The sequence below is a fragment of the Arvicanthis niloticus genome, chromosome 10 (assembly GCF_011762505.2).
Source record: "Arvicanthis niloticus isolate mArvNil1 chromosome 10, mArvNil1.pat.X, whole genome shotgun sequence".
Lineage (NCBI taxonomy): Eukaryota > Metazoa > Chordata > Mammalia > Rodentia > Muridae > Arvicanthis > Arvicanthis niloticus.
The window spans coordinates 60346774-60374751 of NC_047667.1; the positions used below are offsets into that span (position 1 = coordinate 60346774).

Sequence of the window (27978 nt, forward strand, 5' to 3'; positions counted from 1 at the left end):
GCTCCTCCTCCAGGTCCAATTTCCCACTCATGCACCTTCCCACTGCCTATGAGGGACCTGAGAGAGTCCTGGGGTAAATATTAACTTTGGTCAATCCTAAGATCCTCACATGCAGAGAAAAAGATAACTTTAGATTGAGGCTACTTTGGAATCTTCTTTAATGTGAGCTCAAGGTCTTAGAATAAAGAGAATTTTTATCCCAACTTCTTACTCTTGGGCCAAACTACACTAGAATAATTCTTATTCCCTGTCTTTGAACTGACCTCTGAGACATACTGGGTGCATTCTTTGAAACTGTTAACACTTAGCAAGACCAACCCTTTGACCTTAAAGGAAATGCAGGGTTAGTTCCCGAGAGCTTCTGGTTATAACACGATCATCAACTGATCAATACATAGTCATTTCTATTGGTGGTTTCTGTTTTAAAAGCACTGTATGTATAATATATGATATATATATGTACACACATATATATATGCACATATACACACAGTTTGCTTTATTGAAATGGAAATCATAGTTAATAGCACTGTACCAAATGTCTGAACAAAGTTGATCTCACTCATTTGTCTGTAGGGCACACGTCCATCTTCTTGATCTTAGAAGTAGAGGTAGTGTTCCAACATCACAACCTCAAACAGTGATGCCACCAACCAAACCACCTAAGTGTCAAAAGATCCACTTGGAATACAGCGTATAAAGAACACTGACTGGGTGTGTGGGGGGACAACAGAAGAAAGTGGGGAACCCCTTCATCTGACCTCAGCGAGGAGTGTGCAAGGGACTGCTGTGGTTTGCCCATTCGATGTGTGTCCTCAAGTGGCCAGGAAGGCACAGGAGTGATCTGAAGCTTAAGTAATTTTTGGTGAGCGGGCAAATTCACAAATATGGAATCCACGAGTGATGATAATAGACGATACCTTATTTAAAAGGTTATGCCTGAAAAATCAATTAAAACTAGTAACCTCAAGAAATGATTAATGAGTCTCATTTGGCTTGGCATGATGCTGTACAGCTGTAATTCCAACAGGCAGGAGGCTGAGAATAGAGGATTATTGAGTAAGAAGCCAAACTGGGCCACAGTGTGGAACCCAGTCTCAATAAATAAATACACAGATCAATAAATGACAAAACTATCATTCGTGCTGTGCTTTTCCTACAGCAATGGGGCTGGCTCTTTGTTCGGCAGCATCCATTTGGGCTTCAGCAGGTCATTGGTCGCCTGTTTGTTTTATACTTTCTCTTGGGCCCCTTCCCCGTAGCTCCTCAATCACGCATGCGCTGTCCTCATTCTTCTGGCTTTTCTGAATGCCACTCAGAGGCCATGATTGGGATCCAATCTGCCCTTGCTCTGGAAGCCAGAGTTTCCCAGTGAGGGAGCTTTTTGGATTATCCCTTTCTGGGTAACTTTCTCTCCTTCCTGCAGAGGGTGCAGGGGTACCAGAGAGTGAGCTTTTGGTGGGACTGGCCTATTCATGTGATGCTCAACTCCAACTTTTCTTGTGGGGAGGAAAAGAAGGTGACGGTGCCACTGCTGCTCTCACTGGGCTAGAACAGGCACAGCGTCACGAGGAGCTCACGAACTGTAAATAAAATTAAGTTTATTTCAACATAGGGAGCCTTTTGCTTCGTTTTTCTTCTCATCTCTCCAGGTCTTAAGAATTTCACCGTTATGAAAATAACAAAAAATACTAATAACCCTGTAAAATTATTGGGGAATGTTCTAGCAAAGCTGAAGCAAACAGGCATAAAAAACATTCTGGTTTCTGGAGTACACTTTCTTCCTGTAGCCGTAAGTAATAAACAATCTCTAGGTCTTGATTTATTTGTTGTTCTTTTTCACAAACCAAGCTTTTAGGTATTGAGAGTTTAAGGTGGTTCTCTTTTGACAGCCATATTTCATAAAAGGATAATTCAAGTGAAACGTTGTCAGCAATAATCAGCTGTTAAGCACAGTGTCTCACTGAAGCAGATGGAGAGGCAGAGCCACTGTCCACATGCTTGCAGACGCCATGAGAGCAGGACCCCTTGTAGTTACACAGCCTTCCTCATTTTGGTTTTTCAGCCAAAGAATTTGAGTGTTCCGATCTCTTGGTAACTTTTTATTTTTTAATTTAATTTAATTTAATTTAATTTAATTTTGGTAACACTGGACCCAAAGGCTCAACCTAACCTCTTAGGTGTTTTCTTTGGATAACCTGGAGTAAAAGGCAGTGAGGAAATCAGGCAGACTTGAATTTGAATCTCAAGTACCATATTAAGTTCAGTGTTTAAGATCGGTGGTGCACTCCTGTAGGCTTAGCCTCCTCCTGTCAGATGGAGGCAACCGCTTCTCCTGGGCTTTTGTGAGGACTGAATTTGTCTTGGATGGGACAGCTTCAATCCTAGGGTCCATATACATGGTAAACGCCCATGGCAGTGATGGGTCTCTCCTTCTCTGAATTCTCAGTGGGAAGGTTCCCAGTGAACTCACGCCTAAACATTTGTATGGTTGTATTTAATTTTGGGTTTTTTGTTTTGTTTGTAGCACAGTATTTTCTACCTTCTGACTCTCATGTGCTCCATACAAATTCTTCCCAAAATAGTACAGCCATTAGTGGTATCAACACTCAGCAAGAAGCTTACTATTTAATAAAACTATGTAATTTTTTTAAGTTAAGGTACAATTTGTAATGATATATTTTTCATAATAATTTATTATTTGAGAATTTCATATTGTGAACCCCCAAGCACTCTCAGTTTCCAGTCCTCCCAAGTCCCTACCTCACCCTTGGGACTCCCTTCCCCCAGGGAAAAAAAAGAAAAACATAAAAATCAACCAACCAAACCAAAAAAAAAAAAAAAAAAAAAAAAAAAAAAAAACCAAATTAAAAAAAACCAAGTCCACTTTGTGTTGCCCACACACTCACTAGACCATGGTCAAACCCTCTGCAGCCAGACTCTTAAAGAAGAGTGAGTCCTTTCCCACCGACACCCCCAATATGATTGGGTTTTGTCACCTTGACACAACGAGGGTCACCTGGGAAGAGGGATCCTCAGTTGATGATTGCCTCCATCAGATTGGCCTGTGGCCCTGTCTGACAGACTGTCTTGCTGGATGACTGATGTAAGAAGGTCTGAACCACCGTGAATAGCACCGTGGTGCCTAGATCAGACTGGCCTGGGCTGTCTGCAAAAGCTAGCTGAAAAAACTCGGTGAGGGAGGCAGGAAGCAGCCTTCTGCAGATTTTCAAGTTCCTGCTTGACTTCTTGCCCTTACTTTCCTCAGTGACAGACTGTAACCTGGGAGTGTACATTGACCCAAACCCTTTCTCCCACCAGCTGCTTTTTGTCTTACTGTTTACAGCAGCAGCAATAGCAAAGGGGAATACATTTTTCAGGTGTGGATCTTTACTGAATAAGGGCAAAGGTAAAATAATACAGATTGTCTCGACTACTTATCTTACACCTGTGATCAAATACATGATTAAGGCAACTTAAGGAAAGGCAGGCTTATTTTGGCTCCATGATGAGGAGGAGGTGTGAACAGCTGGAGCCCGGGGCAGCTGGTTACATCGCAGCCACAGTCAGGAGGCAGAGATTCTTGGGCTCACCTTCCTTTCTCCCTGTATTCAGTCCAGGACCCCAACCCAGGGACCCACTCACATTCAGGGTGTGTCTTCCTATCTCAGTTTCATCAGTCAAGAAGTTCCCTCACAGACACACTCAGAGATTTGTCTCTGTTGTGATTCAAAAATCTCGTCAAGTTGACAATCAAAACTGATCATCATTACACATCTTTTCTACCCTAAAGGAGCCTCTGGCCTTGCAGACTTCACCAAAGAGGAGGCTAGTGTCATGGCAAGTAGAGTTCAGGTTTGTTCACCAAGGGCTAGTCTTCACAACACCAATTCCAGAACACCTTATGTCAACCCTTTCTGCAAAGACTGCATCCTGACACCTGAAGCTATGTGTTGCATTTGTTTTCCAATAGAGTTTTTTTTTTTCTTTTGAAAAATCTACTGAGTTCTGCCAGAAGAAACTCATGACATGTTGTAAGTTTAATTATGTTCAATTCATTAACACAATTAGAGCTGCAAACACATTTATTGACACAGCCAGAATCACTTAGTAACAGGCATTAAGTCATAGATTAAAAAACTCACTCCTGCAGGGCCTCCAAACTCCAGAAAGGAGAGTTGGGAACTGTGTCTTCAGCTCATGGCACAGCTGAGAGGGAGATGACTAGAGGTTGCCCCTCATTGCTCCCTGGATGCTGTGTTCATGTTAGGAATGATTGTTTTGTCCTTTGGAGGACAAACTGAATCCTTTTGAAATACCGCTTTTCATTTTAACATGGAGATTTGATGCATATGGATTTGATTTTAGCTTAGCTGAGCCGGACAATCTCACATAGAGACAGAGGCTCTTGCTTTTCTAGCCAAGACAAACGGGCCATGGCAGATAGAGAGCCTAGGGCCAGCCGCCCTTCTCTTTGAATTCTTCCTTCCAGAGTGAAGCTCTCTTCTGCCTGGGGAGTTGTTTTTCCTGAACAAACAGTGAGGAAAGCTGGGGTCCATATATGAATGAGCTGTTCTCAAGGTAAACTTGCGGGGTCCGAAATTTTCTGATGATTCTTCTCTTTCTTTTTCGTAAAAGCAGATCTTCAGGTATGATGGCACTGCCCTGTAAACCCAGCTCTTGGGAGGTGGAGGCAGGAAGAGCAGGAGTTTGAACCAACTTCTGGCTACATAGTAAAATGGGCCATGAGACCCCGCCTCCAAAAGATGAAAAGCAAACACACAAACCAATGGAATCTTTCTCTAGGTACAGAATTTAAATATTTGTTTACGTATTTTTATGGATGTATGCATCCATGCATGCATGCCTCTGTGTTGGTGTATAAGTACGTGGACACACACACTCATGCATACTCCTGAAAGCTAGAATATGTCAAGTATCCTCTGTTACTCTATGTCAGGGTCTCTTCCTGAATCCTGGGCTCAAGTGTCTGAGACAGGCTAGCAAGCCCTAGGCTAGGGTTATAGGATGTGCAGGGTGGGGCATCTGGCTGTCACCTGGGTACTGTTCTTCAAACCTCCTTCTTCCTCATAACTGTACAGCAAGTTCCCTCAACTGCTGAGCCATCTCTCCAGCACCTCCAAGACAGATTTTAAAAAGAGGCTTCAATGAAGTTTCAAGTTATTATTTTTGTTAAGCTAATTTAAAAATGTTTAATATTACATAGTTGGGTAATTCTCCCCCCAGAATTGTGTGCTCATCTGAAGAGTTGGTTGAGACACTGTTGCGGGAAACCTGACTCAGGAAAAGTTCCATACAAGTGTTTCCAGTGCCAGCATCTACATGAATGCGCTCATACTTTCCAAATGTAGGGTTCCTTAGGACACTAAGACGTTTCCTAGTGTGTAGACTCTTAGGCAGCACGCCTGGGTTTACACCTTGCACTCTGACCTGTTAGCTTACTGACTGTTCTGACCTAGTGTTTCTGTGTCTTTGGTGTAGCTCTTTTGAATTGAAACACTCTGGAGGTGGAAGTTCATGAAAGTTACAAGATCCACGGGGCCCCACCCCAAGATTACATAAGAAGGAAACATTGCTGGGAGACTTCAGCCCAGCCGTTTGCAAGTTGGGCAGATGTCTCTGGAGCCTGAGCTTTGGCAAACAATCACCCCAGCTGGGATGGGGCTTCCAGCTGCAGCAGACAGCAGTGCTCCTAGAAGTGGCCGCAGTAGACTTAGGGGCTCACTGAACAAGACTCGGATAGGATCTTCCATTTGATCTGCCACATTCTCTGAATTTATTTATTTTTTTGTTCATGGCTTACTTCTTGTATCTACAAAAGTGACCAACATAGGGTTGCGTCACAAGTCAGGGGTAGAGCACTTGCCTAACATGCATGAGGATCTAGGGTCAATACTCTTTATGCAAAATAATATGTAAATAAATACCCAAATAATTGTGTCTCTCTCATGGATACTTAAGTTAAAAAAAAATGAAAACAATAGTAAAACCCTTTGGGCCATCAGCTGATGCTCACAAAAAAGGAACAGTCACCATAGGCACGCTTATCCTCGACCTAGTTTCTCCTGCAGAATAATGTGTCTTGTCTACTCACCTACTGAGAATCTGGTGTTTCCTGTTACTTTCCAAATGGTCTCTGTTTCAGTCACACAAGTTATCTGTAGGTGTAACAAGCTTGCCACCTTTGCAAAGTAAGAGATTTTTTCTTTTTTTAGTGGAACATAAAATCATTTCTCTTTCGACACAGCCTTGCAACGTTCATCTAACATACAGCAGGTTCAGTGAGTAGCAGAGAAGCAGGGTACTAGAGGGAAAGTAGATGTGCAGTCTCGGAAATATAGCCATGGCAGGGAAGTGCACCTGTACACTTAATAATGCTGATGCCTTGTCTATCATGGGATCTGATACAGAATCAGCACAAGGTACCCAAATGGTTAAGGCACAAGTTATTGGGTAGGGCCTCACAAACTGTGGGGAACAGCTGTGTTTTTTTGAGACAAATGTCAGCTGGCATGCTCCGTGCTGAGTATTTGTGGAGCCCAGTTGAATCTCAGTAAGACGGTGACAGTAAGTGAGGCAGACAGCACCTGTACTTCAGGAGCAGACAGGTGCCATCATCCTAGAGAAAATTCAAGCGAGATCAATAAAAATGATTAAGGGACTCACAGAATTGATTTTTGAGAAAAGATTAAGAAAAATAAATGTGCAGCTTGACACATAGCCCAGGAGGAATATGATAACTGGGTGGTCCATTGATGTATAAGATGCTGACGAAAAGACATTCGCCAGGCATACAGAGACAAATTCCCTAACAAGGCATCTGGGGACACAGTTTCCCCAAGAAGTGGTGGGAAGCCCTGTCTCAGAAGCAGCAGGGATTCAGGTGCACAGATGTTTTCTGAACTTTGCTGGCAGGGCACAAAAATGAACAAGACCACCACATGATTTTAATGCAATTTTCTTAATTCCTAGGAGCACAGGAATGAACGAGAACAGAGTTACAACTTCAGCCAAGGTCCTTTTTGAGACTGGTGACACTGTACGACTCGATTAACATTGTTTAGGCCACGTTATTAAAATCAAGGGATGAAGAAGACCCATTGGATCCAAATAGACATATCTATGCCCTAAGAATAAATGGATAAATTTATATATGTGTATGTATATATATGGGCATATTATAAATGTCTATATACACAACAGACTTCTACATGGCAAAAACATTATTTTAAAAAAAATGTCAGTTAATGTGTTTATATTTAGTGACACGCTACTGTTTCCAAAGTGGCTTGTGAGGTGACAGAGCTCCGTGGTGAGTTACCTCTGCCCTTTTTTTCTGGCAGTTTTCAGAGACAGCTCCTAAGTCAAGTGTGAGTCATCTTTTGCTGGCACTGCAAGAGACATTTCAGCTAAGCCACATCTCAGGGTCGTTACTCTTCGGGCTTCGTTATGAACTTTCAGAGGAAATGACATAATCCACCTCAATTCACATGGAGTGGCAAGTGGAGGAGGCTTATGAGCACATCACACCATTTGTTTATTCTTTAAACGTCACAAAACTTTGCAGTACAGACCCCGGGAAGAAAATTTCTCTATGACGAATAGGGGCAAATGGCTGGAATTCTGCCCTTGTGGTCTGAAACATTCTTCACATATTTATTGCAATAATGAATGCACAGAGAACACTATACATTTATTACTATACCACACATTTATTTATATTACAAAAATGATGAATGTTTAGTGGCCATTTTTCATACTTTCCTTATAGTGCAGAGGACCTTTTCTTAGATACCATAATAATAAAATGTGGGAAGGAGAAAATGACTGGAAAAGTGCCAGGTGTCATTGACCTACGTATTTTCCATAGCAGAACCTCATATCCATTGGATGGCATGACGTAGATTTACTTTCTACATTACTGAAAGGATGCAGGGGATTAATGTGCCAGTTTTTTTGCTGCTTGAGGACTAAAGAGAAACTGGATTTTCCTCTAAAGTGAACTGTGCGTTCCCTAGTTGTCTTCCCAGCAGCCTGCCCCCTGCTGCCTCCCCATGAAGAGGACAGAGCTCCACTCCACACGGAAGTCTGGACTAAGTCTTAAATGTCTGATGCCAAGTCAGCGCTGGACACAGATTGCTGCTCGCTTATTTTCCCTCTGCCTTTCTTTCTTTTTTGGATCTAATGTATGAGTGCTTTCCTCTGCCCTGGAAACACTCATATTTGCTACTATTGCTATTTTTGTGAATAATATTGGAACAGGTACAACGTAAAGAAGGCAGGATTTATTTGGGCTCCTGGTTGGAAGGGATACAGCTGCCGTGTCCAGGAAAGTGTGGCAGCAGGCACCACTGAGGCATCAGGAGCAAGCAGCTCGTCCTCTCACGTAAGCAAGGACACCACCCAGCGTAGCATAATTTCTCCAAAGTTACATAGTTTGCCTTCTTTTTCCTCTTAATTCATTCAGCCATACAACTTTGATATAGTTAAATATAGTCTTGATTCTATCCTGATGACATCAACATTTTGACTTTAGAAGTCAAGAAAGGACTCCTCCTTTTTATAATGGTGTTTTGTGGGTGTTACAGCTTCATAGTATGTCCTTCAAAACAGTACCACACAGAAGAGGGCCCTGTTCTCAAATTCCCTCTCCTAAGCTCTCTCATCTCCTGGCAATCTCTAATCATTTGTTTTTAATCTTAAAGTTTTCCTCTTCTTGTGACATAAAATGGCATCAAGAACACACTCCAATATCTTTTCATTCTTCCTTCTTTTGCTTAGCCAAATAAAGTTGAGATTTCCGTTATTTCCTGAGTCAATTTTCTCTTTTTTATTTTTTGGTAAATATTATTCTACTACACCAGTGTGACATCCATTAACTTTTTTTATTGGATATTATTTATTTACATTTCAGATGCCATCCTGTTTCTCCATTTCCCCTCCCTAGAAAACCCCTAACCCATCCCCTCTTCTCCTTTTTGCTTTTATACATTTTTAAAAATGTTGATCAAAGGCTTTATATATTTGGTAATGCTCAATAACAAGATGCCCATACAATCAGAAGTGTAACCCAATACCCAACCTAGATATACCAATTATGTTTGACTGGTGGAGACATGAGAACATCTTCCTCCATGTCCCCCCCCCCCCACCTGCCTGCTCTCTCATCTCCTAGCTCCTCTTCTCCTCCTTCTCTCCGTACTCCTCCTCTTCCTCTCACTTCTCTCACCTTAGCTCCTCCTGCATATCACCCTTCCAGTTAAAATAAAACTTTTCTCTCAAAATACAATTAGAGCACAACTATACCAATTTGTGTCAGTAATTTACAAAATACACCTAATTCCCAGTCCATCATTTTGTTGACTAAGCAGAACCTCTGTCATCTCTCCTAACTAAAAGACTTAGTTCTGAACCTGGCATTTTTTCTTGGCTTTAGAATGAATGTCAACTGAAAATCATCCTCTAAAATCTTTTCTCTCAAAGTAAATAGCCGGGATTGGCTATGAGACTATAAATCTTCAACCCCGTCAGAAATCCAGAATGACTGAGTTAACTGAAATTATGGGAAGCACAAAGCATAGCTTCTAAAACTTAGCCAATTTATAGAAACTGCTGAACACCTGGACAGTCCCTATGCTACAAAATGTTGTACCATTTAAGAAATTATAACTTTATCTTAATAACAATTATACATATTTTTACCAATAGGTTATGGCTATGCAATAAATCCTAGCTGTTCCTCCCTGTTCCAACAAAACCACTACTTTTCCCTAGAAAGACAGCCCAGTATTAACCACCTCAGTCCCCAAGCCCAGGGAATAGGGGTGCCGACTCTTCATTAACTTCTTCAAGCTGATTACGGGCATTGAAATCTTAGAAGAGAAGTGGGGGGAAGAGTAAATTGATAAGCCTCTGACGATGTGTTTTCACTGCATCCAGCCTTAATTCCAGGACATCAGAGGTTCGAGCAGGTCTGCTCAGCTTGCTTGATGAGTAGATACACCAAGGCTGTGTATTCTGCAATATACAATTCTCAAAACAAATTTTAGTATCAAGATAATTTTTTGTTTGAATTCTGGAATCTAGTCTTCTGGCAGCTTGCCTCTGTCATGTCTGATCCATATACTTCTGGGAGTTTCTATGAGGGTGTGTTTCCACCATACCCCCATTCCCTCCTCCATGCTCTTGAATTTCCCAACACTAGGGAATTCAAACTTTCAGGCATGAAGGCCCTCCATTTCCATTGATACTTAACCCCTTACCCCATCCCCTTCCTCCTATTACTATGAGGGTGTGCTCCCATCATCCTTCCATTCCTGCCTCCCTGCTCTCAAATTCCCCAACACTAGGTAATCCAAACTTTCAGGCACCAAGGCCGTCCACTTCCACTGATGTCTGGCAAGGCCACCCTCAACTACCTGTACAGGTGAAGCCATGAGTCCCTCACATTGTGTTCTCAGGCTGGAGATTTTAGAGTGGCTACTCCAACTTGTTTCTTAGGACCATTTGCTTGAAAAAGTGTTTTCCAGCCTTTTACTCTAAGGTAGAGTCTGTCTTTGTCACTGAGGTGGGTTTCCTGTATGCAGCAAAATGCTGGGTCCTGTAAACATATCCAGTCCATTAGCCTATGTCTTTTAATTGGGGAATTGAGTTCATTGATGTTAAGAGATATTAAGGAACAGTGTTTGTTGCTCCTTGTATTGGAGCTTTCCTGCTGTTATTCTTTGTAATGCTGGGTTTGTGGAAAGATATTATGTAAATTTGATTTTGTCGGAGAATATCTTGGTTTCTCCATCTATGGTAGTTGAGAGTTTTGCTGGGTATAGTAGCCTGGGCTGGCATTTGTGTTTTCTTAGGGTCTGTGTGACATCTGTCCAGCATCTTCTAGCTTTTATAGTATCTGGTGAGAAGTCTGGTGTAATTCTGATAGGTCTGCCTTTATATGTTACTTGGCCTTTTTCCCTTACTGCATTTAATATTCTTTGTTTTGTGCACTTGGTGTTTGATTATTATGTGATGGGAGGTATTTCTTTTCTGGTCAGTCTATTTGGTGTTCTATAGGCTTCTTGTATGTTTATGGGCATCTCGTTCTTTAGGTTAGGGATGTTTTCTTCTATAATTTTGTTGAAAATGTTTATTGGCCCTTTAAGTTGGGAATCTTCACTCTCATCTATACCTATTATCCTTAGGTTTGGTCTTCTCATTGTTTTCTGGATTTCCTGGATGTTTTGTGTTAAGAACTCTGCATTTTGTGTTTTCTTTGACAGTTGTGTCAATATTTTCTATGGTATCTTCTGCACCTGAGATTCTCTCTTCTATCTCTTGTATTCTGTTGGTGATGCTTGCGTCTATGACTCCTGATTTCTTTCCTAGGTTTTCTATCTCCAGGGTAGTCTCCCTTTGTGACTTCTTTATTGTTTATACTTCAATTTTTATGTCCTGAATCATTTGTTCAAATCCTTCACCTGTTTGGTTGTGCTCTCTTGTAATTCTTTAAGGGAATTTTGTGTTTCCTCTTTAAGGGCTTCTACCTGTTTGCCTCAAATTCTTTGAGAGTGTTATTTATGTCTTTCTTGAAGACCTCTATTATCATCATTGGAAGTGATTTTAAATCTGAATCTTGCTTTCCTGGTGATATGGGGAATTCAGGACTTTCTAGTGTGGGAGAACTAGGTTCTAATAATGCCAAGTACCCTGGGTTGCTGATGCTTATGTTCTTGGGCTTGCCTTTAGCCATCTGGATCTCCTTAGTGCTACCTGCCCAGTCTGTGACTGGAGCCTGTCTTTCCTATTATCCTGGTTGTTTCAGAACTGTTTGGGGTGAGTGTTACTATTGAGGTTAGAGCTGAGGCCCAAGATCTGCTCAGTGCTCAGGTGCAGACAGGAAGGAACCAGTCTCCGGGCCAGGAGTGAATTCCTGGGTCCCAGTGGGTCTCAGCTACTCCCTGTTTGGGGTGGATGTTGCTGTTTCCTTACCTAAGATACTGCCCGGGTTAGAGCTCCTGTGAGGCTCGCTTCCTCTGGGACCTGTGAGATTGGGGGCACAGCTGCAGCCCTGGATCTGGTCTGTGTCCGGGCACAGACCTGAAGGGGCATCAGTTAACTTTAAAAAGACATTTTAGTTATGTTAACTTTTAATTGGTAACAGGGAAACAGTCATTTCATTTGGGTGAATTTCTAGTAGTAGATTTTTGGGTTAACTTTGTCAGACACTGTGAAGCTCCCTGCCAGCATAGCCATAGCATGTGTCAGCATCTCTGTCTACAGAGAAGGAGGGTTCTTATTGCAGGAGTCCTGGACGTATTGGGCCTTGCCAGTCTTTATGATTTTAAGGATACTGGGGGTCTCGTAGCATCCTTGTGGTGTGAATGTGCACATATTTGATATTTGCCTTTGTGGTAAATGTGTTGTCAGGCATCCATTTGCCATCCTGACATCACTGGGGAAAATCCTCTATGAATATGTGTGTGTATTGACATTCTTACATCTTATCATTTTTCTTATAAAATTAATTTCAATTTTTCTTGCTCAGCAACTTCTTCTGATTTTATCATAAATGTTTTCACATCCACTCACAGTTGGGAGAGATAGGAAAGTTTATTCTCATTCATAGTAGTTAAGATTGTTGAGAAGCTTTCTATCCTGTTTCTACCAATCAAAATTCTTGAAAAAGAACTGATGCAATTTCTTTCTCCACTTTTGATTTTCATAGCTCAAATTCACATGAGTGAACACTGTGAGTGATAGGCCACTGATCGGGTTGCAGATACATTTTAGTGACCACTGAGTTTGTAAATCTTGATGACAAACTTTGCTTCGATGGCTTGGGAATACAATTCAAGAAGCAGCTATGAACTAGTTCTGAGAACCTTACCTCAAATTAGGTGGTTAATGGTGTGTGTACTTGAAGTTCTAACTAGAGCAGTTAGACAACAAAAGGAGATCAAGGTGATACAAGTTGTAAAGGAAGAAATAAAAGTATCACTATTTGCAGATGATTATGATGGTATATATAAGCGACCCCAAAAATTCCATCAGAGAACTCCTACAGCTGATAAACAACTTCAGCAAAGTGGCAAGATAAAAAATTAAGTCAAACAAATCAGTAGGCTTCATTTATACAAATGATAAACAGGCTGGAAAGAAAATTAGGGAAACAACACCCTTTACAATAGCCACAAACAGTATAAAATATCTTGGTGTTACTCTTATCAAGCAAGTGAAAGATCTGTACCACAAGAACTTCAAATCTCTGAAAAAAGAAATCAGAGAAGACCTTAGAAGATGGAAAGATCTCTCTTGCTCATGGAGTGGTAGGATTAATATAGTGAAAATGGCCATCTTACCAAAAGCAATCAATATAATCCCCATTAGAATTCCAACACAATTCTTCACAGACATGGAAAGAACAATTCTCAACTTCATATGGAAAACCAAAAACCTGGGCTAGCCAAAACAGTTCTCAACAATAAAAGAACTTCTGGGAGAATCACTATCCCTGACTGTACTACCAAACAATAGTGATAAAAACTGGATGGTGTTGGTACAGAGACAGACAGGTTGATCAGTGGGATAGAATTGAAGACCCCGAGGTAAACCCATACACCAATAAACATTTGATTGTTGACAAAAAAGCCAAAATCATAATGTAAAAAAAAGAAAGCACCTTTAATAAATGGACTCGTCTGTCAGTCTGTATGTAAAAGAATGAAAATCAGTCCATGTTTATCACCTTGCACAAAACTTAAGTCCCAGTGGATCAAGGACCTGTTTCCTTCTTTCTAAGCAGTTCCCTTCTACTTTCACAGTGTGTGTGTGTGTGTGTGTGTGTGTGTGTGTGTGTGTGTGTGTGTGTGTGAGTTTGGGGGTGTGTGGGAGAGTGGGATGGGGGCTTGGGGGGTTGGGGGATGGGGAAGTGGGGGTGATCCAGGAGTATGGGGGTAAGGGTATGCCAGCACGAGTAGGCTTCAAGCCCTTTCCTCTTAGAGTCCATCCAGGTCCCAGTGTACAGGATGTTGCTGCTCATATTCATGGTGGATCTTACTTTACCTATACAACAGAAGTCTTGCTGTACAAACCATTTTCTATTTGAAAGCTACAATCCATAAAGTGTGTAAGACTAGACCGTGATCTTGTCTATGTACCCCTAGCATCTGTCCCAAGGATGTACTTAGAGTTTTGCTCTTCTTACTCCCTAGACATGTTTTCATCCAGTGAGGTTTTCAATCACGGTCATCCATGATGCCGCCCCATCATCCTGCTGCAGGCTCCTGGCATCTACATTTTTCTGCTCCTTTTCTAACTCCCTATATCCTATTCCAGCCCTTCCCTAGTGCCTGCCTGTCACTGTGTATTCACATTGGCTTGAGAGGAATTACCTAATCTCTGGACACACTTTGTTTAGCTTCAGTAGAATAAAAGCTCTGGCTTTTAGATTCGGTTGCTTTCATCCCCCCTATAACCACAACTCGTGGAGTAGTTCCTGGCCTAGAGGAGATGTAGTAACTTCTTTCTGTGTACAATGAACCATCTTCACTAGATCAATTTCATAAAGTTGGGGAATGTGTCTATTTAGTTCATATTATAAAGTCTCTTAAGACAAGACATTTAGTAAAATGTCTTAAAGGCCAGATATCAGGATTTTATTTTTATTTGGTTATTTTAAATATTTAGAATTGTAAGACTGATTTCGGTTTAGATTTCAGCAGCATCAAAAGGGGCCACTGTGTTCTGTTTTACAGTCCTGACTCTCTGTACACGGGCATCTTCTGTACAGCGCTCTACTGACCTGCAGACAAAGGGATACATGGGAATCAGTCTATCTTTTTCTTCAGCCTGCAGATGAGTTTACCATCTGGCTGTCCAAGGCTTTAAGTGTCCAGATCACTTGTGAGCCTTAGGTAATGTCAACACTGTTTGGAATAAATTGTTTTTAATGCAACAAACAATGCATATTCATAAATGCTGATGAGGGGTGGAAATGACATGGCTTCCAAGCAGGAGACACGACCAGAAAACAGACAGTTGAGGGTGTGTTGCATCTCTCCATCAGAGAAAGAAGTCCTGGTGAGCCCTGTTTTCTTTGTGAAGGCCACATTTCTAACAGGAACTTTCAGTGACATTTTGAGTCTTTTGATTTTTGTTGGTGATTTTTTTACTTTAAGCTTTTAAATACACACACACACACACACACGCACACACACATATATATGTATATATATACATATACACATAAACACACACATATATGTATACATACAAACACACACAGTATATATATGTACACACACACACACACACACACACATACACACACATATATATATATATATAAAACAAATCTGTAAAGGGTAGTATGTTACAGGCCAGAAACATAGCCACACATGGTATTGCCCAATCAGCCAAGACTCCCATACTAAACTTATTTGAGGCCAATAAAATGACTAGAGTGGGTTTAAAGAGCATCTGTAAAATGCCTCGTAGGAGGCGGTTCCCCAGGCATGAATATTAAGTTTAATTTGGGAAAATAGAAGAGAACAATGTGAGAGCAATGGGAGTTGATTGCTGCAGTTGGAGAAGAGCGATAAGCTATGCATGGCATCATGTGTACCTTCCACCTCAGGGAACTACAGAGAGTGAGTTGTGGTACATTCCAAACTTTTGACCTCAAATCTAGAAATCAAGATGTCCCAAATAAGTTATTTTACGTAGCACATAATATGAAAATGTTCAACTCACCCTGTCCCAATGTGAGAACTTTATTGGACTCAAATATCAGCTCAATGTCAGGCAGGACTGGCAAGCAGTCACACTCTGCCCTATAGATTGGATTTCCAGGGCGAGAGGCCAGGGCAGATCTGTCCACAACAGGAACCCCACAAAGCCTCACTCTACTAATGGTTACTATATAGTTGGGAGTCTGGGCCCATCCACAGACCCTGAACAGGTCAAATGTTTTATAAACATCAAACAAGAGATAAAGGCAACCCCAACCAATCCTCAAGCATAGAGCACTCTAGGGTACCCAGATGCTGGCATCCCCACTGGTCAGGGCTTAGATGGGAGACAAATGAGGCCAGGGTTCCTCAGCATGGGAGCAGGCGTATGCTGTGGTAATGAGCAATGGCACTAGGGCACTGTGCATTTATAAGACCAGCAATGGAGGGAATCTGCCTAATCAAGCTATTCACTCTGGAATGAGTGTGTGTGTGTGTGTGTGTGTGTGTGTGTGTGTGTGGGTTAATCATTTCTCTTTCATGCCGTTTGATATCTTAAATTCTGACAGGCACTGTGACAGTCTCTCCTTCTTTACCCAGTACTGATTTCTCCTTGTAATTGGGTGATTCCCGAAGGTGAAACACAAGGTAAATAATGTTTGTGATTTCCCTCTGATGCCAGGAGCAGATTGGATAAAGATACTTGTCCTGTATAGGGATTCTGCCTTCAACCGAGGAGGGTCCACGAGGGTGAGCTTCTGCATGCTCTCCTCAAGGCTCTCTGTAACAGGCAGAATACCTTTCAGTAGACATCTGGGCAATGGCTGCCCAGTCATTGGCCATAGCTCACTAACATCTAAGTTAAATTGCCTCCTAACATTTTGTAACGGTAAGTTTTTTTTCCCCAGAACTGGGGATTAAATTTGTCATAATTATGAAGGAGACTGAGAAGTGAATTAATAGTAATAAAAGAGAGTGTTCCTTCTAGAAGAGAAATCGGAAACATCAGGGGATGTTTGGAGCCTCCTGATTTTGCTCAGGCACGGGGTAATTGGAGAAGCATGCCCTATCCAATTCCAGAATTACTTTGTTTGATAGGAATCAAGTTCCCTAGCCAGCAGGGACCTTGAACTTGGACCCTCCAGTTTCTACTTCCCAAACACTGGAATTATAGGCATGTGCTATTATGTCTGGTTTCCACGCATCTTTAATGTCCTGCTTCAGTGTCTTAAATTTCGTTACTTAGTAAAACTCATGCTAATTTTGCTCATACTAAAAACATTTCTTCCTTAGCAAGATTCTGTCATTGTTTTGTTTGGTAATAAATGAGTCCTCAATTAAATTAATGAGCCCTTTTAGAAGTACACAGACTGTGAATGGACATCACAACTTACCCTGCATGGTTGTTTTTAATAACACATCGCCCTGTTCATGCAAGAGCAATGATTTCCTCCTGTTAGCTTCTATACCATTTCTAGAGATGCAGTGAACCAAACTCAGCAGAGGAAGCAGGTAGACAGAATAGCGGCAGTGGAGCTCTGAAAACAAACCACAAAGTCTAACTCCTTCCCATGCTGAGTGTTTGAAGGAAAGGGGCTCCAGGAGGGCGCCCCCACCTCCTTCACCAGCTAACGATGGCCATAAAGATTGCAACTTTTTTCTACAGAAGCTAGCCACAATGCTTAGGAACACAAGGTAACATTCCCACCTTTCTGCCTAAGAGCCAACAAAAAGGAATTGCTGTAAGACCAGGGATGGGTCTTGGTGTGCTTTCTCAGCACACACAAAGTCCTCAGTTGATTCTAGGCATCTAAATAAAAGGTGGCTGTTTGGGGAGCCAGGGAAGTGAGGTGAACAGAAAGGCAGAGGCAGAGAGAAAAATGAGACAGACAGACAGACAGACAGACAGACAGACTCAAGGAAATTTGTCATGGTCTCAGAGAGGTCAAGAAAACTGTGCGCCAATGCTCTTGTTGGGTCTTCTCCCTGTTTGTCTGTCAGCCACGACCTTCTGTTCTTAAGGCTGGCTATCTGGTATGTCTTGAGACAGCTTTCTCTAGGACTTTGGGGTCTCATTTCTAAGGTTCTGAAGGTTCTGAGGACACACACAACTTGATTGAAGTAAAACTGACCTTCTCTTTGGCCAAACATCTTGTCAAAAGCTGACCCAACCCTATGACATATGGGGAAGTGTGTCTCCTCTTAGCTGGGGCTTCATCGGGCTTCCCACTCTCAGCGTAGATGTCTGGCTTTCTGAGTAGAGCGCCTCTTCCTCTGGAGGCGTGTGATTTTCAGATTCATTTTCTGTAGCAGATGCTTTCTTCTATAGAGTGCTGGAGCCCGTAACTCAACACATAAGTCTGTCTCTGCACTCCAGCAACTTGCCTCAAGCACCAGCACCCTGTTCCCAAAATAATCCCACTGTGCTGAAGCCTAACCTGGAACGCAGTGTGGCATAAAACACTCCTTCTTCTCGGAGATCTGAGTCTGCTCGAGACCTGCTGAGTTTATTGTGGATCTTGTCTAGCTCCTGAGGTAGAGATAAAAAGAGAAAAAGGGCCTTGCCATCCAGACTGAGGGATGACTTCGCTGCATTTTTTTTCATTTCTATTTAAGACACAAAGAGTTCATAGCCCTTGGTAGCTGTTTCAGGCTTTCAAGTTCTTAGTTAGCAAATTGTCCTTAAGTTGAACCTGGATTCTTCTTGATGCAATATAAGCACATCCTCCCCCACAGCCCTTCTTCTGATTTTACACAGCTGCTAAACTCTACGTATCTAGTAGCAATTAGCCTGAACTAATTTTCACAATCTCCCGAGAAGCACCCATTTTCCTTAGATTTGGGTGGGTTTCTAAGGAGGATAGAAGGGACAGAAGCAGTTTTGGAGTATGGCTTAAAAAACACCATTGGTCCCTTCAAGCTGAATACAAAGATAAAAAGAACTATTACCTGATAGAAGAAATATACAAAAAAATGTGTCCTTTCTTTAGATTCTGCTGTTTTCTAAACTATTGTTGAGTTGGAATTGTCTTTACAGCCTACTGAACGTCTGTGTTGCTTAATTAAAAATTGCAATCACTGCAGCGTGACTTTAAAACGTGGCATTATCTTGGTCCGTCTTGACTTTACTGTGGCTTATACATGGAGGCAGCCAGGCAGTGTTAAAATGTGACCTGTGGTGAGGACCTTAGACCTTGCCAGACAGTCATAGAGTCTGTGCTGAAAGTGCTGTTATAATGAATCACCTTGATCTCTAGTGGAGCTGAAAACTGTGGTCAGGCTCCTGGGTAGTCACCAGTCTACTTACCCGATCATAGCGGTGATGCCTGTGAACCACAATGACCAGCATGGAATGGTATCAGTTAGGTGCAATAGTGGCACTTGGATCTTGGCAGTAACCAACAGCTGTCTAATTGGACTTATGGCTGCCTTACCTTGAGGGAAACCATGCCTTCCTAGTACTGTAAACCTGACCCTACTACCCAAGGTTAATTGTGAGATCATGGATGCTAGAGGAGACGCTACTGCCCCCACTACTAGACCAGCACAATTCCGAACTGCATTCTACATGCTTATTCTTATACCCACAAACAAAGGTAGCTCTCACCCCTCATAAGAAAACACAAAACAAACAAACAAACAAACAAACAAAATAAAACAAGTCCTTCTCTTGGCAGCATGAAAACCATCCTCAAAAACCACACTGGTCAAACAAACTGGTCAACTGCTTGTGGGGTGCAAGACCCAACAATACATCTGCAATACAACCCCTGCACCTAAGGCTCAGGGAACATTTAAAGAAGGGACAAAAAGATTGTAAGAGACAACAGACATGTGCACACAGACGTGGAGGGCTCTCAAGGGGGCTGGCCTAGTAATGTGGCGGTGGCAGGTTCTCTTGTTTTCTATGTGGCTGATCTCAATCTGGACCTTTCAGCTTCAATGACTAGGGAAAAAAATATTATAACTTTTCTGAGTCTTGTCAATCCTTCTAACAAACTGCTGACCACGTAGGAGGTCATAGGGACCCACAGACACAAATGATGTTTCTGGGTCCACAGCCACTCAGTGGAAGATTTGTACTGAGTCTCAGAAGAACATACACAACTTTTATTTTACTCCACATAGATAAGCAGTTATGTGTTGACTGGTTTGGGCATATAGGCCCCTTTTCCAAAGTTGCTGGGAACTAAATATGATAAATGGATCATTAAATGAGTAGAATAAAGAACTCTAGAATTTAAATACCAAATAGAACATGCTTCTCTATATGCAAAGCATTTGCATCAATGAAACAGATTTTTATACACCTTACTTGCCCAAATAGGATGTGATATTTTGAAACCACAATCTTTATCTTTCAGAGTGAAGATGTCTCAACTATCTTCCACATCCATCTTTGTGGAAAACTGTCTGAAAAGAACATGGCTACCTTGGAACAGAGAAAATAAAGGAAATTGTGTATGTTTTTCTGAGACTCGGTACTTCTCTGGGATGTCAGCTGGGACAAGCACAATGCTACTTATGTGTCTTGTTTCTTCGTTATCTGCAAGGAGAAGGCAGCTGAAAATGGCATTCATTCAGAGACAGAAAGGTGTGGAAATTTGAATGAGAAGAGATGGGTAGATTCACCAGCATGTCATAAATGTAGAAAGTATTAGTTGACCGTCAAAATATAAATATTTCCAAGTACTGGAGGTGGAGCAAGTGAACATGCCTGAGAGAATTTCAGAGAATTAAATATCACGGAGTTACATTGACTGCCTTTCTCATTACTGTGAATAAATACCTGACAAAAAAGCAACCTGAGGGAGAAAGGGTTTGTTTAGGCTCATGCTACAGTTGATAGTGGCAGGATCTCGCGCATGACGGGGCTGGTCACACTGCACTCGGGAGAGTGCTCAGCCAGATTTGGCTTTTCCCTTTTGATTCAGCACAGCGCCACAGCTCATGAGTTGGAACTACCTACATTCAGGGTGGGTTGTAGCTCAGTTAAACCTCTCTGGAATCACCTTCAAGGACACATCCCAAGTTATGTCTCCCAGGTGACTCCGAATCCAGTTCGGAGTCCAGTTGATAATGAGGATTAACCACCACACAAGTGTACAAGCTGCATGAAAATGTTCTGCCAGTCACCAGTTCACCTGGTCTCCTCTGTTTGAGCTCCACCTTCCCTTCAAGACCTGTTTCCTGGGGTCAAAGCTTTAATGAAAAGCATTTGTCTCACTGTCAGCAGTCATGGTTTTAATTCTTGTCACTAGAGGGCAGTAGAGAAACACTGCAGAGAGGAAGGGCATTTCCTGGGCTTGTGCTTGGGCGGGGTCTTACAGCACCACCACAGCCAGTCTTCTCTATGTTCCCGTGAAGTAGAGAGTCTGTGGTGGGACTCCATTCATGAATAGCATCTCCCAGGACTCTGAAACATGGCATTACAGTAGCTTCTGACAGTGTAGCATCACCCAGTGAGCCAGAGCTTGCTTTCTGGTTCTCCCGTGGGCCGGAAGTCTTCCTCAGTTGTTCCACCTGAGTCCTGCTCCTTCTGCCTGCTGCTGTGGTGTTCTACCCCTCTAGACTTACTTGCCAGTGTCTCAGTACACCAATTGTAGTTATAGTTCTAAATTCCTTAAACTTCCCGTATTTGAATTGGTGTGGGGTGTGTCTCCCTTGTGGTCTGACATCTGTGACTGACCCCTTGCAAAATAATTTATCAGTGAATTAGAACTCCAAGTGTGACCTTTGTTCTCTCTTATGAAGTAAAGCTGCATGTGACCTGTAATTTTCTTTTTCTTTACCCAAGTCTAGGTAGGAGTTAGGAACATTCCCTCTCTGTCTTCTGAAGGTTTGCTGAAATGAACCTACAACAGACATAGTAACAAAGAAAAGATAGAAAAGTCAATGTGTCCAGGATACCACCCGAACACATCCAGACCCTAGAAGACCCAGAGTTTTACACACCTTCCTGAGAGTGTCTTGGAAAAGGGGAAGCAGATGACTTTTCAGGGGAGGGGAATGGGCACAGAGACTCATGGTTTCTGATTCGCTCTGCAAGTTGAATGGACCAAAGGACAGAAGATGGCTGTGACAAAGTCTGTTTGGGGTGGGGCCAGTCTTTTGTCCTTCTTGCTGAGATAGGGTTCGCTCTTTCCCCATCAGTGGAACCTCAGGGTGGGATCAAAGTTAACTGTTTCGTGGATCCAGTTTTCAGGTAGATCAGAGATTTCAGAGGAAAGTCCCTTCCTGTCTCAGAAGGGGAAATGGGAGCAGGTTGGGGGGAGGCTTTGATTCCAAGCCCTTTCAGCTTTCCCTGCCTCAAAGAACTGGGCATGTCAAAGCCGAGCCTTGACACCCACTGTGTAAAATGCTACTTTTGATGACAGAGCAGATTCATTGGAAGCTTTACTACAGCATTTTGTTCAAAAGCTCCTCAGATCCACAGCTTTCCAGAGCAAAAATACCAAAGCCAAATGGCTTTAGTAGGTGTGTTTGGAGAGTGATACGTGAGAAAGCACAGAACAGCATTGAGAATTGGGCTCATTTCTCTTTTGCCAATCTCACCAGATGGGACAAGGCCTCTGAAAGGACTTCTCATTGTCCTCTCTGGAGGCAGTGACATCCAGCTGTTTTGAGCAACTATGAGACAGGAAGCGGAAATCTAAATTCAACATCTCAAAGTCCAATCACAACAGTAAGATCAGCGCTGTGAAAGCCACCTTCCTTAGCATCCACAATGAAGGTCTGAAAACAGCGTGAGCATGTATGTCTCACCACAGTTCCCTGAGCTCCCAGTGGCTGGGCCTGCTTCCATCCTGCCTCTACTTTCAAAGTGCTGAGATTACAGACATGCGCAACCAGATTTATGTGGGGACATTCCTTTCTGGCTTTAGAAGGAGAGAATCTCCAAAATTTCTTCCAGTGCTAGCAACACTAACAACTGTCTCCACATTTATTTAGTAAAGTAAAAGTAGGTGACAAAATATGAGTCAAGTCCACACTGAGATCCCAGAAGAAGTGAGAAAAGTTGAATGGCAGCCCAGGATTCTGTCTCAAAGTAAACAATGTTTCCAGACTGTTCCACAGTTTTGGAGATCTGATACACTGTATCTTTTTTTATAATGTTTTAGATTATGTGTAAGTCCCAGTGGGGAACAGATGGGCAAATGCACATGACTGAGTGCCCATGGAGGTCAGAGGTGTGGGATTCCCTGGTGCTGGGACTAGAGGTCACTATGAGCTGCCCAGTGTGGGTCCTTTGCAAGAGCAAGTGTGAGCTCTCAACCACTGGGGTGTCTCTCCAGCCCCATCAACTATTCTTAAAAATTATTATATACCTGTAGTCAGATTTAGATTTCTAGTGTATCCCTGCAAATTTGGATCAGGCAATGGTTATTTGGTCATTTACTTTAAAATACATTCCTGGTTAACCTTTCCACCCCCTGGGAGTACTGAAGAGAACTGTCAGCCTTCCATGGTGTTGCCTCTGCTGGCACTCTCCTATCAATCATCCCAGCGGGTTGCTCCAGTTTCAGAAGTCCACAGTAGTAAAATATCTGCTTACTTACTAGAATTTTGTAAACACTTTCATTTAGGGTGCTAATTCACCGGGTTGGGTCAGAGCAGGCCTAGAAGGACAGCTGTCAGTGGTAACAGAAAGATAACAGTTTCTTGACCACTGTACAATGAGGAAGAAATTCACCCCAAGCAAACCTCATGTGTCAAGTCAGTGCAATAAGATGGCCTGCACAGAGCAAGGGGTAGACTGGGTAGTCTTTCATCCACAACGCAGCTGATCAGCAAAATTTGCATTGTCGTATTTGCAGACCCCTCTCCACTTTTGTAGCAACAAGTCATTAAAAAGACATTGATTAATGAAAGTAATTGGCAAAACACAATCTTCTGGCCCTGCCTCTCCTTTCATAACTGCTGCAAGACATTTTGCTGTAACTAGCATACATCATTTCAGAGTGAATGCAAATCAGGGCAAATTATCTTCCTTCCAACTCCAGGAAAGCTAATCTTACCCTGAACCTATGCTTGGTCACCAGCAGTGCTGGGTCTGAGGTGTTCACTCATTTTGCTCCAAAACTTTCTTGTCTTCACCAAGAGTCTTCCTAAAGTTCTTTTGTATAGAAGTATTGAAACCAAAGAGAATCACTGAAATATGTTTTCTCTTTTTTAGAAATATTTTATCTTTGTGTGTGTGTGTTTGTGTGTGTGTGTGTGTGTGTGAGAGAGAGAGAGAGAGAGAGAGAGAGAGAGAGAGAGAGAGAGAGAGAGAGAGATAGATAAGAGAGTTTTTATACTAATAGTATAAATTAACCAGACCTCTGACTGAGAATCAACTGCAAGAGCAGTGTGTGCTCCTAACTTCTCAGCTATCTCTTTAGACAAAGTAATTAAGCTCTCTAAGCCATTTTTTGCAGGACTTTTCCATTTTTTTAAATAAAAGAATTTAGATCAAATTTCAGGGTTCTTAACTAAACAAAAAGGCTGCTACTGTAATAAATTCCAGCCATAAGAGGTATCTGGTGCTTAGTCCATGTCACTATATAGACATGGCTCATGCCACTACATAGACATAATCCATGTAACTACATAGACACAGTCCATGTCACTACATAGACACGGTCCATGTCACTATATAGACAAGGTCCATATCACTATATAGACAAGGTCCATGTCACTATATAGACACAATCCATGTTATTATACAGACAGGGTCCATGTTACTATATAGACAGTCCATGTAACTATATATAAAATGTATAGGTCAAATGGGGTGTGGAAGGATGTAGGTGCTAAAATTGCTTGAAAACAGCTTTATGATTTAAAAATATCTACTAGACTTCATACTTAATTGAATCATTGTATTTTTCTAACTAGTATTTTCAAAGAAAGTTACCCCAAAGGAAGAGCCACAAAGTCGCTTGAGTGGTGACTCATCTCTGAATTTCAGGGTTGCTGCTGCTGACAGACAGAGGTGACATACCTACTTGGCCTTCCCAAAGTCTGGCAGTAGATGTGCATGATCTCATCCTATGGGGACAGAGCGTTCTGCAGATCTCTTGGCACAAGATGATGAAGAATGAGGGAGGAAGTCAGGATTCTTAGTGATGTATTCTTTAAGAAATGTTCTACAAAGTGAGAATGCTTCTAATCAAACCTGAGGTGAACTTTAATTATGTACTGCTGTCAGATATGAATGTTCTAGATTCAAGGTGGTTGACGTAGCTGTGAAATATAAGGACTTAAATAAAGAGCTAATTAGTTGTGTCTTGAGCTAAATGAAACACAAATTCACACAATGCTCTCATGTAGCTTCCATATTTCTTTGCTGTCTTTCCTTAACAATCCAGCACTATGGTTTTAGCCAATTACAGATATTTTGATTTCTCGACCAGCTCAGAGCAGTTCTTTTTAATGAACTCTGGGTTATCAAGGACACAGCTGGTATCCTGGCATCCTATTATGATTCTGTATCTTGCTTTGAAGCAGAGGAAGCACTGACATCAACTTTGGACCAGCACCCAAGACAGGGCATGTTCAGGGTATTTAAAAGCTCAAATTGACATCTCCATCTCCACTGGGCTTTGTTTCATTGAACCTAGAATCTGAAAGATAGAAGAATAGATTTGAACCCGGTTTTTATCTCAGATGGCAGTGGGTGCTTAGACTGCCACAGAAAGGCTTCTGAGAATGGGAGAGTGGACAGGAGGGTTAGGATAAGCACTGTCTGTCATGGCAACCAGAGGGAGACTTGAGGAGCCCAAAGGTATAAACACAGAAGAGGTAAAGAGCCTGTAGGTACCTTTCCAACCATGTGAAGGACAGTCATGTAGAGCAGAGCACCAACTGGTTCTAAAGCACCTGGTTAGAATCAGCAAGTGAGACCACAGGCTCCCTGACAAAGGCCCAATGACCAATCACAGAAATCCAACATGGAAAACCAAGAGGTTCTGCAATTTCCAAGACTTGGAGGGACTTGGCAGATGCAATACAGGTGCTAAGAAGGATTCTGACCAATGTCAGGATGGAGGTAAGCACTTTGTTAGGAATATCCCCCCACGTCCTCAAATTCCTAACAATGGGAAACTTTACCTTCTCTGTAAGGCCACGTGCAATAAAATCAAATGTACAATGATACACAGTTATTAAATACATTTATAGTGTTTCTCCCACAGTTCCTTCCCAGTGTAAAGGTAATATCTGAACTCCACAATGTATTTTAAGAAGTATTTTGATTTATAAGTGTTCTTAGATGTACATTTGAATTTAAACATTATATTAGTTATTTGTTGCTAAGACAAACTATCTAGCAATGGCAATGCAAGAAAGGGAGGAAGGGAGGAAGGGAAGGAGTGAGGAAGTGAAGGAGGGAGAGAGGAAGGGGGAGGGAGGGAGAGATGGAGGGAGGGAGGGAGGGAAGGAGGAAGGAAGGAAGAGAAGAAGTGAAGGAAGGAGGGTTTACTTTGACTTATACTTCCAGGGACCATGGTCCGTTGTGGCCAAGACAGCATGGGGACAAGAGCAGAAGTGACTGGTCTTACCATGTTCACAGTAAGAGGCAGTTAAGGATGAGTGCTGGTTCCTCCTGGGTGTTCAGTCTGCAACTCGAATGGTAGGGCTCACCTTTAGGTGACTCCCCACCTCAGTTAACCTAGTTTAAATAATATCTTGCAGGTGTGCCCATATAGTTGCTTTCACTGTGACTCTGATTGGCAAGATTAACCATCACAAACATCTTTAAGAAACAGAATGTGGGATTCCAGTGTGTGAATTTTGGTATGTCTGAACTAGGAGTCCTTGCCAAAATGGAACATACCAGACCCACTCAGGCTCTAGATTCTAATCCAATTGGTTACTCTGGAAGGTTAGGCTTGTGATCAGTTAGTGCCCACCAGCAATCAGCATCTTTGCACAGAGAGAAAGAGGTGGGAAAAGCCTCAGGAGATCACCGCCCTGTGGTCAGAAGACAAAGGCCTGAGGATTCTGCTGTGGACTCCTGAAGTCTTTACTTCTCCCTGCCTCGTCTTCAGGCTGGTGTGCAGGACGTGCGGCAGATGGATGGTGAGGCCCCACATGAGCAGCAGACACATATATCTTGTGAGTTGATTTTTTTATTTGCCACTCACGGGGAGCAGAGAGATTGATTTGGAAGCACGGTAATGAAGGTGGGAGGTACCAGTTAGACTGCAGCTCGTCTCCCCAACATGTTCTCACCACCGTTTCCTCTTTCTCGTGCTGACCTGCTCTCTTCATCTCCACAGTTTTCTGAAGGGGAGAGTGAATGTTCTGATATAAGAAGTCAGAAGCTTAAAAAAAAAAATGGTAGCTGCAACGTTGGAACACAGCTTTTGTGGGTGATGTCTGGTGAGGTGTTTCAAACGTTTTAAGTACATTCCGATGTTTGCCATGTGCCCGTATGCACACAAACATACATGTACATATGCACAATTACACATTTAAAAATAACCATGATCTTCATTTGGAAACATGACTTCAGGTTTTCTCTTGTTCGCTTCCTTGTTCTTTGTCTCATGACAATACAGTGATTTGCTACAAGGACAACAGAAAAGTAAACAAGTGTCACTCTTCCTTCACATTACAGAAACACCTCTGCTCCTAACGTATAGCAAAAGAAATGGCTGTCATCACATCCACCTTAGCCAGAGAATGCTCCATTCCTCCAGGGAACGGCGAATGGCACATGTTCTGACACTGTTTCATGCTGAGGACACAGCACAGTCCTCAGGGACTGCTCTCAGTGATGTGACACCAACAGGCAGATGAAACCTCAGGTTAGAGCTGAGTCTCAAATCTGCGATTTTCCTGTCTTAATTTAGTTCCTGAATAGGGGAATGACTAAATTCGTGTGGTTTTGGAAATACTAACCAAAATAACTTTGAATTCATTATGAGACAGATATTTAATTATTAAATATTTGTATTTATCTACAAATATTTAAATTTACAATGTAAATATTTGTAAAAGATGGGTATGTATACACACAAGCATTTGAAAGCATTCGTTTTTGTGAATGTGTGTGCATACATCTTAGCCTGTGAGGGTACATGCATACCACGTGCTGTGTGTGGAGGTCAGAGGACAACCTCAGGTGACATTCCTCACTTCTAAGTTTGCTGAAGGCAGCCTCTTCTCTCACTGTTTACCACTGTACTGTGTACCTCAGTCTAGCTGGCCTGTGAGCTTCAAGGCTTCTCCTGTGTCTTCAGAATGCTGTAGT

The 27978-nt window shown here is 42.2% G+C and overlaps 1 protein-coding gene across 2 annotated transcripts in view; it reads right to left on the reverse strand.

Annotated features, from left to right (window-relative positions):
* Nucleotides 1-8948: 8948 nt before the first annotated feature.
* The window catches only part of Spata17 (spermatogenesis associated 17), a 198535-nt gene continuing 179505 nt past the window's right edge, over nt 8949-27978 (reverse strand). For both annotated transcript variants that reach the window (XR_013112958.1, XR_013112959.1), the window contains exon 13: nt 8949-27290. The gene's annotated coding sequence lies outside the window, so the exon portion shown is untranslated. The remainder of the gene's footprint in view (nt 27291-27978) is intronic.